The following is a 13,225-nucleotide window of genomic DNA, read 5'->3' on the forward strand; positions in this document are numbered from 1 at the left end:
AGTGACAGTTAGAGCGTGTGGGACTGCACCCCAGTGCGAGTCAGTGTGGGTTGAATTGTAACCCAGAGAGAGTCAGTGCCGATAGAAGTGTACCCCAGTGAGAGTCTGTACCTGTGGAAGTGTACCCCAGTGAGAGTCAGTCCCTGTAGAAGTGTACCCCTGTGAGAGTCAGTCCCTGTTGAACTGGTCCCGAGAGAGTGTCAGTGCCTGTGGAAGTTTACCCCATTCAGAGTCAGTGCCTGTGTAAGAGTACTCCAGTGAGATTCTGTGCCTGTGGAAGTTTACGCCATTCAGAATCAGTGCCTGTGGAAGTTTACCCCATTCAGATTCAGTGCCTGTGGCAGTGTACGTCATTCAGACTCAGTGCCTGTGGAAGTTTACCCCATTCAGAGTCAGTGCCTGTGGAAGTGTACCCCAGTGAGAGTCAGTGCCTGTGGAAGTTTACACCATTCAGATTCAGTGCCTGTGGAAGTGTACCCCAGTGAGAGTCAGTGTCTGTGGAAGTTTACCCCATTCAGAGTCAGTGCCTGTGGAAGTGTGCCCCAGTGAGAGTCAGTGCCTGTGGAAGTTTCCCCCATTCAGAGTCAGTGCCTGTGGAAGTACACCCAAGTGAGGCTCAGTGCCTGTGGAACAAAAACAAGAAATGCTGGAATCACTCAGCAGGTCTTCCAGCATCTGTGGAAAGGGAAGCTGAGTTTACGTTTCGGGTCAGTGACCCTTCTTCGGAAATGACAAATATTAGAAAAGTCACAGATTATAAGCAAGTGAGGTGAGGGTGGGGCACGAGATAACAAAGGAGCAGGTGCAGATTGGACCAGGCCTCATAGCTAACCAAAAGTTCACGGAGAAAAGGCAAACAATATGTTAATGGTGTGTTGAAAGACAAAGCAATATTGTTTGCCTTTTCTCCGTGACCTTTTGGTCCGCTATGTGGCCTGGTCAAATCTGCACCTTCTCCTTTTTTATCTCTTGCCCCACCCCCATGTCACTTGTTTATAATATGTGACTTTTCTAATATTTGTCAGTTCTGAAGAAGGGTCACTGACCCGAAACGTTAACTCTGCTTCTCTTTCCACAGATGCTGCCAGACCTGCTGAGTGATTCCAGCATTTCTTGTTTTTGTTTCAGATTTCCAGCATCCGCAGTATTTTGCTTTTATTTCAGTGCCTGTGGAAGTTTACCCCATTCAGAGTCAGTGCCTGTGGAAGTGTCCCCCAGTGGGAGTCAGTGCCTGTGGAAGTGTACCCCAGTTTGAGTCATTGCCTCTGGAAGTTTACCCCATTCAGAGTCAGTACCTGTGGATGTTTACGCCATTCAGATTCAGTGCCTGTGGAAGTGCACCCCAGTGAGAGTCAGTGCCTGTGGAAGTTTGCCCCATTCAGAGTCAGTGCCTGTGGAAGTGCACCCCAGTGAGAGTCAGGGCCTGTGGAAGTTTACCCCTTTCAGAGTCAGTGCCTGTGGAAGTGTCCCCCAGTGTGAGTCAGTACCTGCAGAAGTTTACCCCATTCAGATTCAGTGTCTGTAGAAGATTACCAATTTCAGAGTCACTGCCTGTGGACGTTTACCCCAGTGAGAGTCAGTGCATGTGGAAATGTACACCAGTGAGAGTCAGTGCCTGTGGAATTGTACCCCAGTGAGAGTCAGTGCCTGCAGAAGTGTACCCAAGTGAGAGTCAGTGCCTGTAGAAGTGTACCCAAGTGAGAGTCAGTGCCTGTGTAAATGTACCCCAATGAGAGTCAGTGCCTGTGGAAATGTACCCCAGTGAGAGTCAGTGCCTGAAAAAGTGTACCCAAGTGAGAATCAGTGCCTGTGGAAGTTTACCCCATTCAGATTCAGTGCCTGTAGAAGTGTACCCCAGTGAGAGTCAGTCCCAGTAGAAATGTACCCCAGTGAGAGTCAGTGCCTGTGGAAGTGTCCACCAGTCAGAGTCAGGGCCTGTGGAAGCTTACCCCATTCAGAGTCAGTGCCTGTGGAAGTTTACCCCATTCAGAGTCAGTGCCTGTAGAAGTTTACACCATTCAGAGTCAGTGCCTGTGGAGGTGTATCAGAGTGATAGTCAGTGCCTGTGGAAGTGTCCCCCAGTGAGAGTCAAAGACTGTGAAAGTGTACTCCAGTGAGAGAAATTGCCTGTGGAAGTTTACCCCATTCAGAGTCAGTGCCTGTGGAAGTGTAACCCAGTGAGAGTCAGTGCCTGTCGAAGTGTACCCCACTGAGAGTCATTGCCTGTGGATGTTTACCCCATTCAGAGTCAGTCCCTGTGGAAGTGTACCCCAGTGAGAGTCAGTGTCTGTGGAAGTTTACCCCATTCAGAGTCAGTGCCTGTGGAAGTGTACCCCAGTGAGAGCCAGTGCCTGTGGAAGTTTACCCAGTCAGAGTCAGTGCCTGTCGAAGTGTACCCCACTGAGTGTCATTGCCTGTAGAACTGTAACCAATTCAGAGTCAGTGCCTGTGGAACTTAACCCCATTCAGATTCAGTGCCTGTGGAAGTGTACCCCAGTGAGAGTAAATGCCTGTGGAAGTTTACCCCATTCAGAATCAGTGCCTGTGGAAGTGTACTGCTGTGAGAGTCAGTGCCTGTGGAAGTTTCCCCCATTCAGATTCAGTGCCTGTGGAAGTGTACCCCAGTGAGTGTCAGTGCCTGTGGAAGATTACGCCATTCAGATTCAGTGCCTGTGGAAGTGTACTCCTGTGAGAGTCAGTGCCTGTGGAAGTTTACCCCAATCAGAGTCAGTGCCTGTGGAAGTGTCCCCCAGTGTGAGTCATTGCCTGTGGAAGTTTACCCCATTCAGATTCAGTACCTGTAGAAGTTTACCCCATTCAGATTCAGTGTCTGCAGAACTTTACACCATTCAGAGTCACTGCCTGTGGAAGTTTGCCCCATTCAGAGTCTGTACCTGTGGAAGTGTACCCCAGTGAGCGTCAGTGCCTGTATAAGTGTACCCAAGTGAGAGTCAGTGCCTGTAGAAGTGTACCCCAGTTCGAGTCAGTGCCTAGGGAACGGTACCCAAGTGACAGTTAGAGCGTGTGGGACTGCACCCCAGTGCGAGTCAGTGTGGGTTGAATTGTAACCCAGAGAGAGTCAGTGCCGATAGAAGTGTACCCCAGTGAGAGTCTGTACCTGTGGAAGTGTACCCCAGTGAGAGTCAGTCCCTGTAGAAGTGTACCCCTGTGAGAGTCAGTCCCTGTTGAACTGGTCCCGAGAGAGTGTCAGTGCCTGTGGAAGTTTACCCCATTCAGAGTCAGTGCCTGTGTAAGAGTACTCCAGTGAGATTCTGTGCCTGTGGAAGTTTACGCCATTCAGAATCAGTGCCTGTGGAAGTTTACCCCATTCAGATTCAGTGCCTGTGGCAGTGTACGTCATTCAGACTCAGTGCCTGTGGAAGTTTACCCCATTCAGAGTCAGTGCCTGTGGAAGTGTACCCCAGTGAGAGTCAGTGCCTGTGGAAGTTTACACCATTCAGATTCAGTGCCTGTGGAAGTGTACCCCAGTGAGAGTCAGTGTCTGTGGAAGTTTACCCCATTCAGAGTCAGTGCCTGTGGAAGTGTGCCCCAGTGAGAGTCAGTGCCTGTGGAAGTTTCCCCCATTCAGAGTCAGTGCCTGTGGAAGTACACCCAAGTGAGGCTCAGTGCCTGTGGAACAAAAACAAGAAATGCTGGAATCACTCAGCAGGTCTTCCAGCATCTGTGGAAAGGGAAGCTGAGTTTACGTTTCGGGTCAGTGACCCTTCTTCGGAAATGACAAATATTAGAAAAGTCACAGATTATAAGCAAGTGAGGTGAGGGTGGGGCACGAGATAACAAAGGAGCAGGTGCAGATTGGACCAGGCCTCATAGCTAACCAAAAGTTCACGGAGAAAAGGCAAACAATATGTTAATGGTGTGTTGAAAGACAAAGCAATATTGTTTGCCTTTTCTCCGTGACCTTTTGGTCCGCTATGTGGCCTGGTCAAATCTGCACCTTCTCCTTTTTTATCTCTTGCCCCACCCCCATGTCACTTGTTTATAATATGTGACTTTTCTAATATTTGTCAGTTCTGAAGAAGGGTCACTGACCCGAAACGTTAACTCTGCTTCTCTTTCCACAGATGCTGCCAGACCTGCTGAGTGATTCCAGCATTTCTTGTTTTTGTTTCAGATTTCCAGCATCCGCAGTATTTTGCTTTTATTTCAGTGCCTGTGGAAGTTTACCCCATTCAGAGTCAGTGCCTGTGGAAGTGTCCCCCAGTGGGAGTCAGTGCCTGTGGAAGTGTACCCCAGTTTGAGTCATTGCCTCTGGAAGTTTACCCCATTCAGAGTCAGTACCTGTGGATGTTTACGCCATTCAGATTCAGTGCCTGTGGAAGTGCACCCCAGTGAGAGTCAGTGCCTGTGGAAGTTTGCCCCATTCAGAGTCAGTGCCTGTGGAAGTGCACCCCAGTGAGAGTCAGGGCCTGTGGAAGTTTACCCCTTTCAGAGTCAGTGCCTGTGGAAGTGTCCCCCAGTGTGAGTCAGTACCTGCAGAAGTTTACCCCATTCAGATTCAGTGTCTGTAGAAGATTACCAATTTCAGAGTCACTGCCTGTGGACGTTTACCCCAGTGAGAGTCAGTGCATGTGGAAATGTACACCAGTGAGAGTCAGTGCCTGTGGAATTGTACCCCAGTGAGAGTCAGTGCCTGCAGAAGTGTACCCAAGTGAGAGTCAGTGCCTGTAGAAGTGTACCCAAGTGAGAGTCAGTGCCTGTGTAAATGTACCCCAATGAGAGTCAGTGCCTGTGGAAATGTACCCCAGTGAGAGTCAGTGCCTGAAAAAGTGTACCCAAGTGAGAATCAGTGCCTGTGGAAGTTTACCCCATTCAGATTCAGTGCCTGTAGAAGTGTACCCCAGTGAGAGTCAGTCCCAGTAGAAATGTACCCCAGTGAGAGTCAGTGCCTGTGGAAGTGTCCACCAGTCAGAGTCAGGGCCTGTGGAAGCTTACCCCATTCAGAGTCAGTGCCTGTGGAAGTTTACCCCATTCAGAGTCAGTGCCTGTAGAAGTTTACACCATTCAGAGTCAGTGCCTGTGGAGGTGTATCAGAGTGATAGTCAGTGCCTGTGGAAGTGTCCCCCAGTGAGAGTCAAAGACTGTGAAAGTGTACTCCAGTGAGAGAAATTGCCTGTGGAAGTTTACCCCATTCAGAGTCAGTGCCTGTGGAAGTGTACCCCAGTGAGAGTCAGTGCCTGTGGAAGTTTACCCAGTCAGAGTCAGTGCCTGTCGAAGTGTACCCCACTGAGTGTCATTGCCTGTAGAACTGTAACCAATTCAGAGTCAGTGCCTGTGGAACTTAACCCCATTCAGATTCAGTGCCTGTGGAAGTGTACCCCAGTGAGAGTAAATGCCTGTGGAAGTTTACCCCATTCAGAATCAGTGCCTGTGGAAGTGTACTGCTGTGAGAGTCAGTGCCTGTGGAAGTTTCCCCCATTCAGATTCAGTGCCTGTGGAAGTGTACCCCAGTGAGTGTCAGTGCCTGTGGAAGATTACGCCATTCAGATTCAGTGCCTGTGGAAGTGTACTCCTGTGAGAGTCAGTGCCTGTGGAAGTTTACCCCATTCAGAGTCAGTGCCTGTGGAAGTGTCCCCCAGTGTGAGTCATTGCCTGTGGAAGTTTACCCCATTCAGATTCAGTACCTGTAGAAGTTTACCCCATTCAGATTCAGTGTCTGCAGAACTTTACACCATTCAGAGTCACTGCCTGTGGAAGTTTGCCCCATTCAGAGTCTGTACCTGTGGAAGTGTACCCCAGTGAGCGTCAGTGCCTGTATAAGTGTACCCAAGTGAGAGTCAGTGCCTGTAGAAGTGTACCCCAGTTCGAGTCAGTGCCTAGGGAACGGTACCCAAGTGACAGTTAGAGCGTGTGGGACTGCACCCCAGTGCGAGTCAGTGTGGGTTGAATTGTAACCCAGAGAGAGTCAGTGCCGATAGAAGTGTACCCCACTCAGAGTCAGTGCATGTGGAAATGTACCCAAATGAGAGTCAGTGCCTCAGGAAGTGTACCCCAGTGAGAATCAGTGCCTGTGGAAGTTTACCCCATTCAGAGTCAGTGCCTCTGGAAGTGTACCCCACTTAGATTCAGTGCCTGTGGAAGTGCACCCAAGTGAGGGTCAATGCCTGTGGAAGTGTACCCCATTCAGAGTCAGTGGCTGTGGAAGTGCCCCCCTGTGAGAGTCAGTGCCTGTGGGAGTGTACCCCAGTTAGAGTCATTGCCTCTGGAAGATTTCGCCATTCAGAGTCAGTACCTGTGGATGTTTACCCCATTCATTGTCAGTGCCTGTGGAAGTTTACCCCATTCAGATTCAGTTCCTGTGGAAGTGTACCCCAGTGACAGTCAGTGCCTGTGGAAGTTTACCCCATTCAGAGTCAGTGCCTGTGTTAATGTACCCCAGTGAGATTCAGTGCCTGTGGAAGTTTACCCCATTCAGAGTCAGTGCCTGTGCAAGTGTACCACAGTGAGAGTCAGTGCCTGTGGAAGTTTAACCCATTCAGAGTCAGTGCCTGTGGAAATGTACCCCAGTGAAAGTCAGTGCCTTTGGAAGTTTACCCCATTCAGATTCAGTACCTGTAGAAGTTTACCACATTCAGATTCAGTGCCTGTCGAAGTGTACCCCAGTGAGAGTCAGTGCCTGCAGAAGTGTACCCAAGTGAGAGTCAATGCCTGTAGAAGTGTACCCAAGTGAGAGTCAGTGCCTGTGGAAACGTAACCCAGTGTGAGTCAGTGCCTGTGGAAGTGCAACCCAGTGAGAGTCAGTGCCTGTGGAAGTTTACCCCATTCAGAGTCAGTGCCTGTGCAAGTTTACCCCATTCAGAATCAGTACCTCTAGAAGTTTACACCATTCAGATTCAGTGCTTATAGAAGTGTACCCCACTTACAGTCAGTGCATGTGGAAATGTACACCAGTGAGTGTCAGTGCCTGTGGAAATGTACCCCAGTGAGTGTCAGTGCCTGCAGAAGTGTACCCAAGTGAGAGTCAGTGCCTGTAGAAGTGTACCCCAGTGAGAGTCAGTGCCTGTGGAAATGTACCCCAGTGAGAGTCTTTGCCTGTAGAAGTGTACCCAAGTGAGAGTCAGTGCCTGTAGAAGTGTACCCAAGTGAGAGTCAGTGCCTGTGGAAATGTTCCCCAGTGTGAGTCAGTGCCTGTAGAAGTGTACCCAAGTGAGAGTCAGTGCCTGTAGAAGTTTACCCAAGTGGGAATTAGTGCCTGAAGATGTGTAGCCAAGTGAGAATCAGCGCCTGTCGAAGTTTACCACATTCAGAGTCAGTGCCTGTGGAAGTGTGCCCCAGTGAGAGTCAGTGCCTGTGGAAGTTTACCCCATTCAGAGTCAGTGCCGGTGTAAGTGTACCCCAGTGTGATTCAGTGCCTGTGGAAGTTTACCCCATTCAGATTCAGTACCTGTAGAAGTTTACCCCATTCAGATTCAGAGCCTGTAGAAGTTAACCCCATTCAGAGTCAGTGCCTGTGGAAGTTTACCCCATTCAGGGTCAGTGCCTGTGGAAGTGTACCCCAGTGAGAGTCAGTGCCTTTGGAAGTTTTCCCCATTCCGAGTCAGTGCCTGTGTAAGTGTACCCCAGTGAGAGTCAGTGCCTGTGGAAGTGTACCCGAGTGAGAGTCAGTGCCTGTGGATGTTTAACCCATTCAGAGTCAGTGCCTGTGGAAATGTACCCCAGTGAAATTCAGTGCCTGTGGAAGTTTACCCCATTCAGATTCAGTACCCGTAGAAGTTTACCACATTCAGATTCAGTGCCTGTCGAAGTGTACCCCAGTTAGAGTCAGTGCCTGTGGATGTTTACTCCATCCAGAGTCAGTGCATGTGGAAATGTACCCCAGTGAGAGTCAGTGCCTGTGGAAGTGTACCCCAGTGAGAGTCAGTGCCTGTGGAAGTTTAACCCATTCAGAGTCAGTGCCTGTGCAAGTTTACCACATTCAGATTCAGTGCCTGTCGAAGTGTACCCCAGTTAGAGTCAGTGCCTGTGGATGTTTACTCCATCCAGAGTCAGTGCATGTGGAAATGTACCCCAGTGAGAGTCAGTGCCTGTGGAAATGTACCCCAGTGAGAGTCTGTTCCTGCAGAAGTGTCCCCAAGTGAGAGTCAGTGCCTGCAGAAGTGTACACAAGTGAGAGTCAGTGCCTGTGGAAATGTACTCCAGTGAGAGTCAGTGCCTGTGGAAATGTACCCCAGTGAGAGTCAGTGCCTGTAGAAGGGTACCCAAGTGAGAGTCAGTGCCGGTAGAAGTGTACCCAAGTGAGAGTCAGTGCCTGTGGAAATGTACCCCAGTGAGAGTCAGTGCCTGTAGAAGTGTACCAAAGTGAGAGTCAGTGCCTGTGGAAATGTACCCCAGTGAGAGTCAGTGCCTGTGGAAATGCACCCCAGTGAGAGTCAGTGCCTGTAGAAGTGTACCCAAGTGAGAGTCAGTGCCTGTCAAAGTTTACCCCATTCAGATTCAGTGCCTGTGGAAGTGTACCCCAGTGAGAGTCAGTGCCTGTGGAAGTTTACCCCATTCAGAGTCAGTGCCTGTGGAAGTGTGCCCCAGTGAGAGTCAGTGCCTGTGGAAGTTTACCCCATTCAGAGTCAGTGCCTGTGGAAGTGCACCCAAGTGAGGGTCAGTGCCTGTGGAACAAAAACAAGAAATGCTGGAATCACTCAGCAGGTCTGGCAGCATCTTTGGAAACAGAAGCAGAGTTTACGTTTCGGGTCAGTGACCCTTCTTCGGAACTGACAAATATTAGAAAAGTCACTGATTATAAACAAGTGAGGTGGGGGTGGGGCAAGAGATAACAAAGGAGCAGGTGCAGATTTGACCAGGCCTCATAGCTGACCTAAAGTTCCCGGAGAAAAGGCAAACAATATGTTAATGGTGTGTCGAAAGACATTGTTTGCCTTTTCTCAGTGACCTTTTGGTCAGCTATGAGGCCTGGTCCAATCTGCACCTTCTCCTTTGTTATCACTTGCCCCACCCCCATGTCACTTGTTTATAATCTGTGACTTTTCTAATATTTGTCAGTTCCGAAGAAGGGTCACTGACCCGAAACGTTAAATCTGCTTCTCTTTCCACAGATGCTGCCAGACCTGCTGAGTGATTCCAGCATTTCTTGTTTTTGTTTCAGATTTCCAGCATCCGCAGTATTTTGCTTTTATGTCAGTGCCTGTGGAAGTTTAACCCATTCAGAGTCTGTGCCTGTGGAAGTGTCCCCCAGTGGGAGTCAGTGCCTGTGGAAGTGTACCCCAGTGAGAGTCACTGCCTCTGGAAGTTTACCCTATTCAGAGTCAGTACCTGTGGATGTTTACGCCATTCAGATTCAGTGCCTGTGGAAGTGTACCCCAGTGAGAGTCAGTGCCTGTGGAAGTTTGCCCCATTCAGAGTCAGTGCCTATGGAAGTGCACCCCAGTGAGAGTCTGGGCCTGTGGAAGTTTACCCCTTTCAGAGTCAGTGCCTGTGGAAGTGTCACCCAGTGTGAGTCAGTGCCTGTAGAAGTTTACCCCATTCAGATTCAGTGTCTGTAGAAGATTACCCCTTTCAGAGTCACTGCCTGTGGACGTTTACCCCATACAGTGTCAGTACCTGTGGAAGTGTACCCCAGTGGGAGTCAGTGCCTGTGGAAGTTTACCCCAGTGAGAGTCAGTGCCTGTGGAAGTTTAACCCATTCAGTGTCAGTGCCTGTGGAAGTGTACCCCACTGAGAGTCATTGCCTGTGGAAGTGCACTCCAGTGAGAGACAGTGCCTGTGGAAGTTTACCCCATTCAGAGTCAGTGCCTGTAGAAGTTTACCCCATTCAGATTCAGTACCTGTAGAAGTTTGCACCATTCAGATTCAGTGCCTGTAGAAGTTTACCCCATTCAGATCCAGTACCTGTCGAAGTTTACCCCATTCAGAGTCAGTGCCTGTGGAAGTTTACCCCATTCAGATTCAGTACCTGTAGAAGTTTACACCATTCAGATTCAGTGCCTGTAGAAATTTTCCCCATTCAGATCCAGTACCTGTAGAAGTTTACCCCATTCAGAGTCAGTGCCTGTGGAAGTTTACCCCATTCAGAGTCAGTGCCTGTGGAAGTGTACCCCAGTGAGAGTCAGTGCCTTTGGAAGTTTACCCCACTCAGAGTCAGTGCCTGAGTAAGTGTCCCCCAGTGAGAGTCAGTGCCTGTGGAAGTATACCCCAGTGAGAGTCAGTGCCTGAAGAGGTTTTCCCCATTCAGATTCAGTAACTGTAGAAGTTTACCCCATTCATATTCAGTGCTTGTAGACGATTATCCCATTCAGAGTCAGTGCCTGTGGAAGTTTACCCCATTCAGGGTCAGTGCCTGTGGAAATGTACCCCAGTGAGAGTCAGTGCCTGTAGAATTGTACCCAAGTGAGAGTCAGTGCCTGTACAAGTGTACCCAAGTGAGAGTCAGTGCCAGTGGAAATTTACCCATGTGAGAGTCAGTGCCTGTGGAACTGTTCCTCAGAGAGAGTCAGTGCCAGTAGAAATTTGCCCCATTCAGAGTCAGTGCCTGTGGAACTTACCCCATTCAGATTCAGTGCCTGTGGAAGTGTACCACAGTGAAAGTAAATGCCTGTGGAAGTTTACCCCATTCAGAATCAGTACCTGTGGAAGTGTACTGCTGTGAGAGTCAGTGCCTGTGGACGTATACCCCATTCAGATTCAGTGCCTGTGGAAGTGTACTGCTGTGAGAGTCAGTGCCTGTGGACGTATACCCCATTCAGATTCAGTGCCTGTGGAAGTGTACTCCTGTGAGAGTCAATGCCTGTGGAAGTTTACCACATTCAGAGTCAGTGCCTGTGGAAATGTGCCCCTGTGAGAGTCAGTGCCTGTAGAAGTGTACCCCAGTGAGATTCAGTGGCTGGGAAGCCGCTCACCATTAGGAGTCACTGCCTATGGAAGTGTACCTCACTCAGAGTCAGTGCATGTGGAAATGTACCCCAGTGAGAGTCTTTGCCTGTGGAAATGTGCGCCAGTGAGAGTCAGTGCCTGTAGAAGTGTACCCAAGTGAGAGTCAGTGCCTGTGGAAATGCACCCCAGTGAGAGTCAGTGCCTGTGAAAATGTACCCAAGTGAGAGTCAGTGCCTCTGGAAGTGTACCCCAGTGAGAGTCAGTGCCTGTGGAGGTTTACCCCATTCAGAGTCAGTGCCTCTGGAAGTGTACCCCAGTGAGAGTCAGTGCCTGTGAAAGTGCACCCAAGTGAGGGTCAATGCCTGTGGAAGTGTACCCCATTCAGAGTCAGTGGCTGTGGAAGTGTCCCCCTGTGAGAGTCAGTGCCTGTGGGAGTGTACCCCAGTTAGAGTCATTGCCTCGGGAAGATTTCCCCATTCAGAGTCCGTACCTGTGGATGTTTACCCCATTCAGAGTCAGTGCCTGTGGAAGTTTACCCCACTCAGAGTCAGTGCCTGAGTAAGTGTCCCCCAGTGAGAGTCAGTGCCTGAAGAGGTTTTCCCCATTCAGATTCAGTAACTGTAGAAGTTTACCCCATTCATATTCAGTGCTTGTAGACGATTATCCCATTCAGAGTCAGTGCCTGTGGAAGTTTACCCCATTCAGGGTCAGTGCCTGTGGAAATGTACCCCAGTGAGAGTCAGTGCCTGTAGAATTGTACCCAAGTGAAAGTCAGTGCCTGTAGAAGTGTACCCAAGTGAGAGTCAGTGCCAGTGGAAATTTACCCATGTGAGAGTCAGTGCCTGTGGAACTGTTCCTCAGAGAGAGTCAGTGCCAGTAGAAATTTGCCCCATTCAGAGTCAGTGCCTGTGCAACTTACCCCATTCAGATTCAGTGCCTGTGGAAGTGTACCACAGTGAGAGTAAATGCCTGTGGAAGTTTACCCCATTCAGAATCAGTACCTCTGGAAGTGTACTGCTGTGAGAGTCAGTGCCTGTGGACGTATACCCCATTCAGATTCAGTGCCTGTGGAAGTGTACCCCAGTGAGAGTCAGTGCCTGTGGAAGTTTACGCCATTCAGATTCAGTGCCTGTGGAAGTGTACTCCTGTGAGAGTCAATGCCTGTGGAAGTTTACCACATTCAGAGTCAGTGCCTGTGGAAATGTGCCCCTGTGAGAGTCAGTGCCTGTAGAAGTGTACCCCAGTGAGATTCAGTGGCTGGGAAGCCGCTCACCATTAGGAGTCACTGCCTATGGAAGTGTACCTCACTCAGAGTCAGTGCATGTGGAAATGTACCCCAGTGAGAGTCTTTGCCTGTGGAAATGTGCGCCAGTGAGAGTCAGTGCCTGTAGAAGTGTATCCAAGTGAGAGTCAGTGCCTGTGGAAATGCACCCCAGTGAGAGTCAGTGCCTGTGAAAATGTACCCCAGTGAGAGTCAGTGCCTCTGGAAGTGTGCCCCAGTGAGAGTCAGTGCCTGTGGAGGTTTACCCCATTCAGAGTCAGTGCCTCTGGAAGTGTACCCCAGTGAGAGTCAGTGCCTGTGAAAGTGCACCCAAGTGAGGGTCAATGCCTGTGGAAGTGTACCCCATTCAGAGTCAGTGCCTGTGGAAGTGTCCCCCTGTGAGAGTCAGTGCCTGTGGGAGTGTACCCCAGTTAGAGTCATTGCCTCTGGAAGATTTCCCCAGTCAGAGTCAGTACCTGTGGATGTTTACCCCATTCATAGTCAGTGCCTGTGGAAGTTTACCCCATTCAGATTCAGTGCCTGTGGAAGTGTACCCCATTGAGAGTCAGTGCCTGTGGAGGTTTCCCCCATTCAGAGTCAGTGCCTGTGTAAGTGTACCCCAGTGAAATTCAGTGCCTGTGGAAGTTTACCCCATTCAGATTCAGTACCTGTAGAAGTTTACCCCATTCAGATTCAGAGCCTGTAGAAGTTAACCCCATTCAGATTCATTGCCTGTGGAAGTTTACCACATTCCGAGACAGTGCCTGTGGAAGTGTACCCCAGTGAGAGTCAGTGCCTTTGGAAGTTATCCCCATTCCGAGTCAGTGCCTGTGTAAGTGTACCCCAGTGAGAGTCAGTGCCTGTGGATGTGTACCCCAGTGAGAGTCAGTGCCTGTGGAAGTTTAACCCATTCAGAGTCAGTGCCTGTGGATGTGTACCCCAGTGAGAGTCAGCGCCTGTGGAAGTTTACCCCATTCAGAGTCAGTGCCTGTGGATCTTTACCCCATTCAGAGTCAGTGACTGTGGAATTGCACCCCAGTGAGAGTCAGTGCCTGTAGAAGTGTACCCAAGTGACAGTCAGTGCCTGCAGAAGTGTACCCAAGTGCCAGTCAGTGCCTGTGG

Source organism: Heterodontus francisci, chromosome 8 (genome assembly GCF_036365525.1).
Source record: "Heterodontus francisci isolate sHetFra1 chromosome 8, sHetFra1.hap1, whole genome shotgun sequence".
NCBI classification, from domain to species: Eukaryota; Metazoa; Chordata; class Chondrichthyes; order Heterodontiformes; family Heterodontidae; genus Heterodontus; species Heterodontus francisci.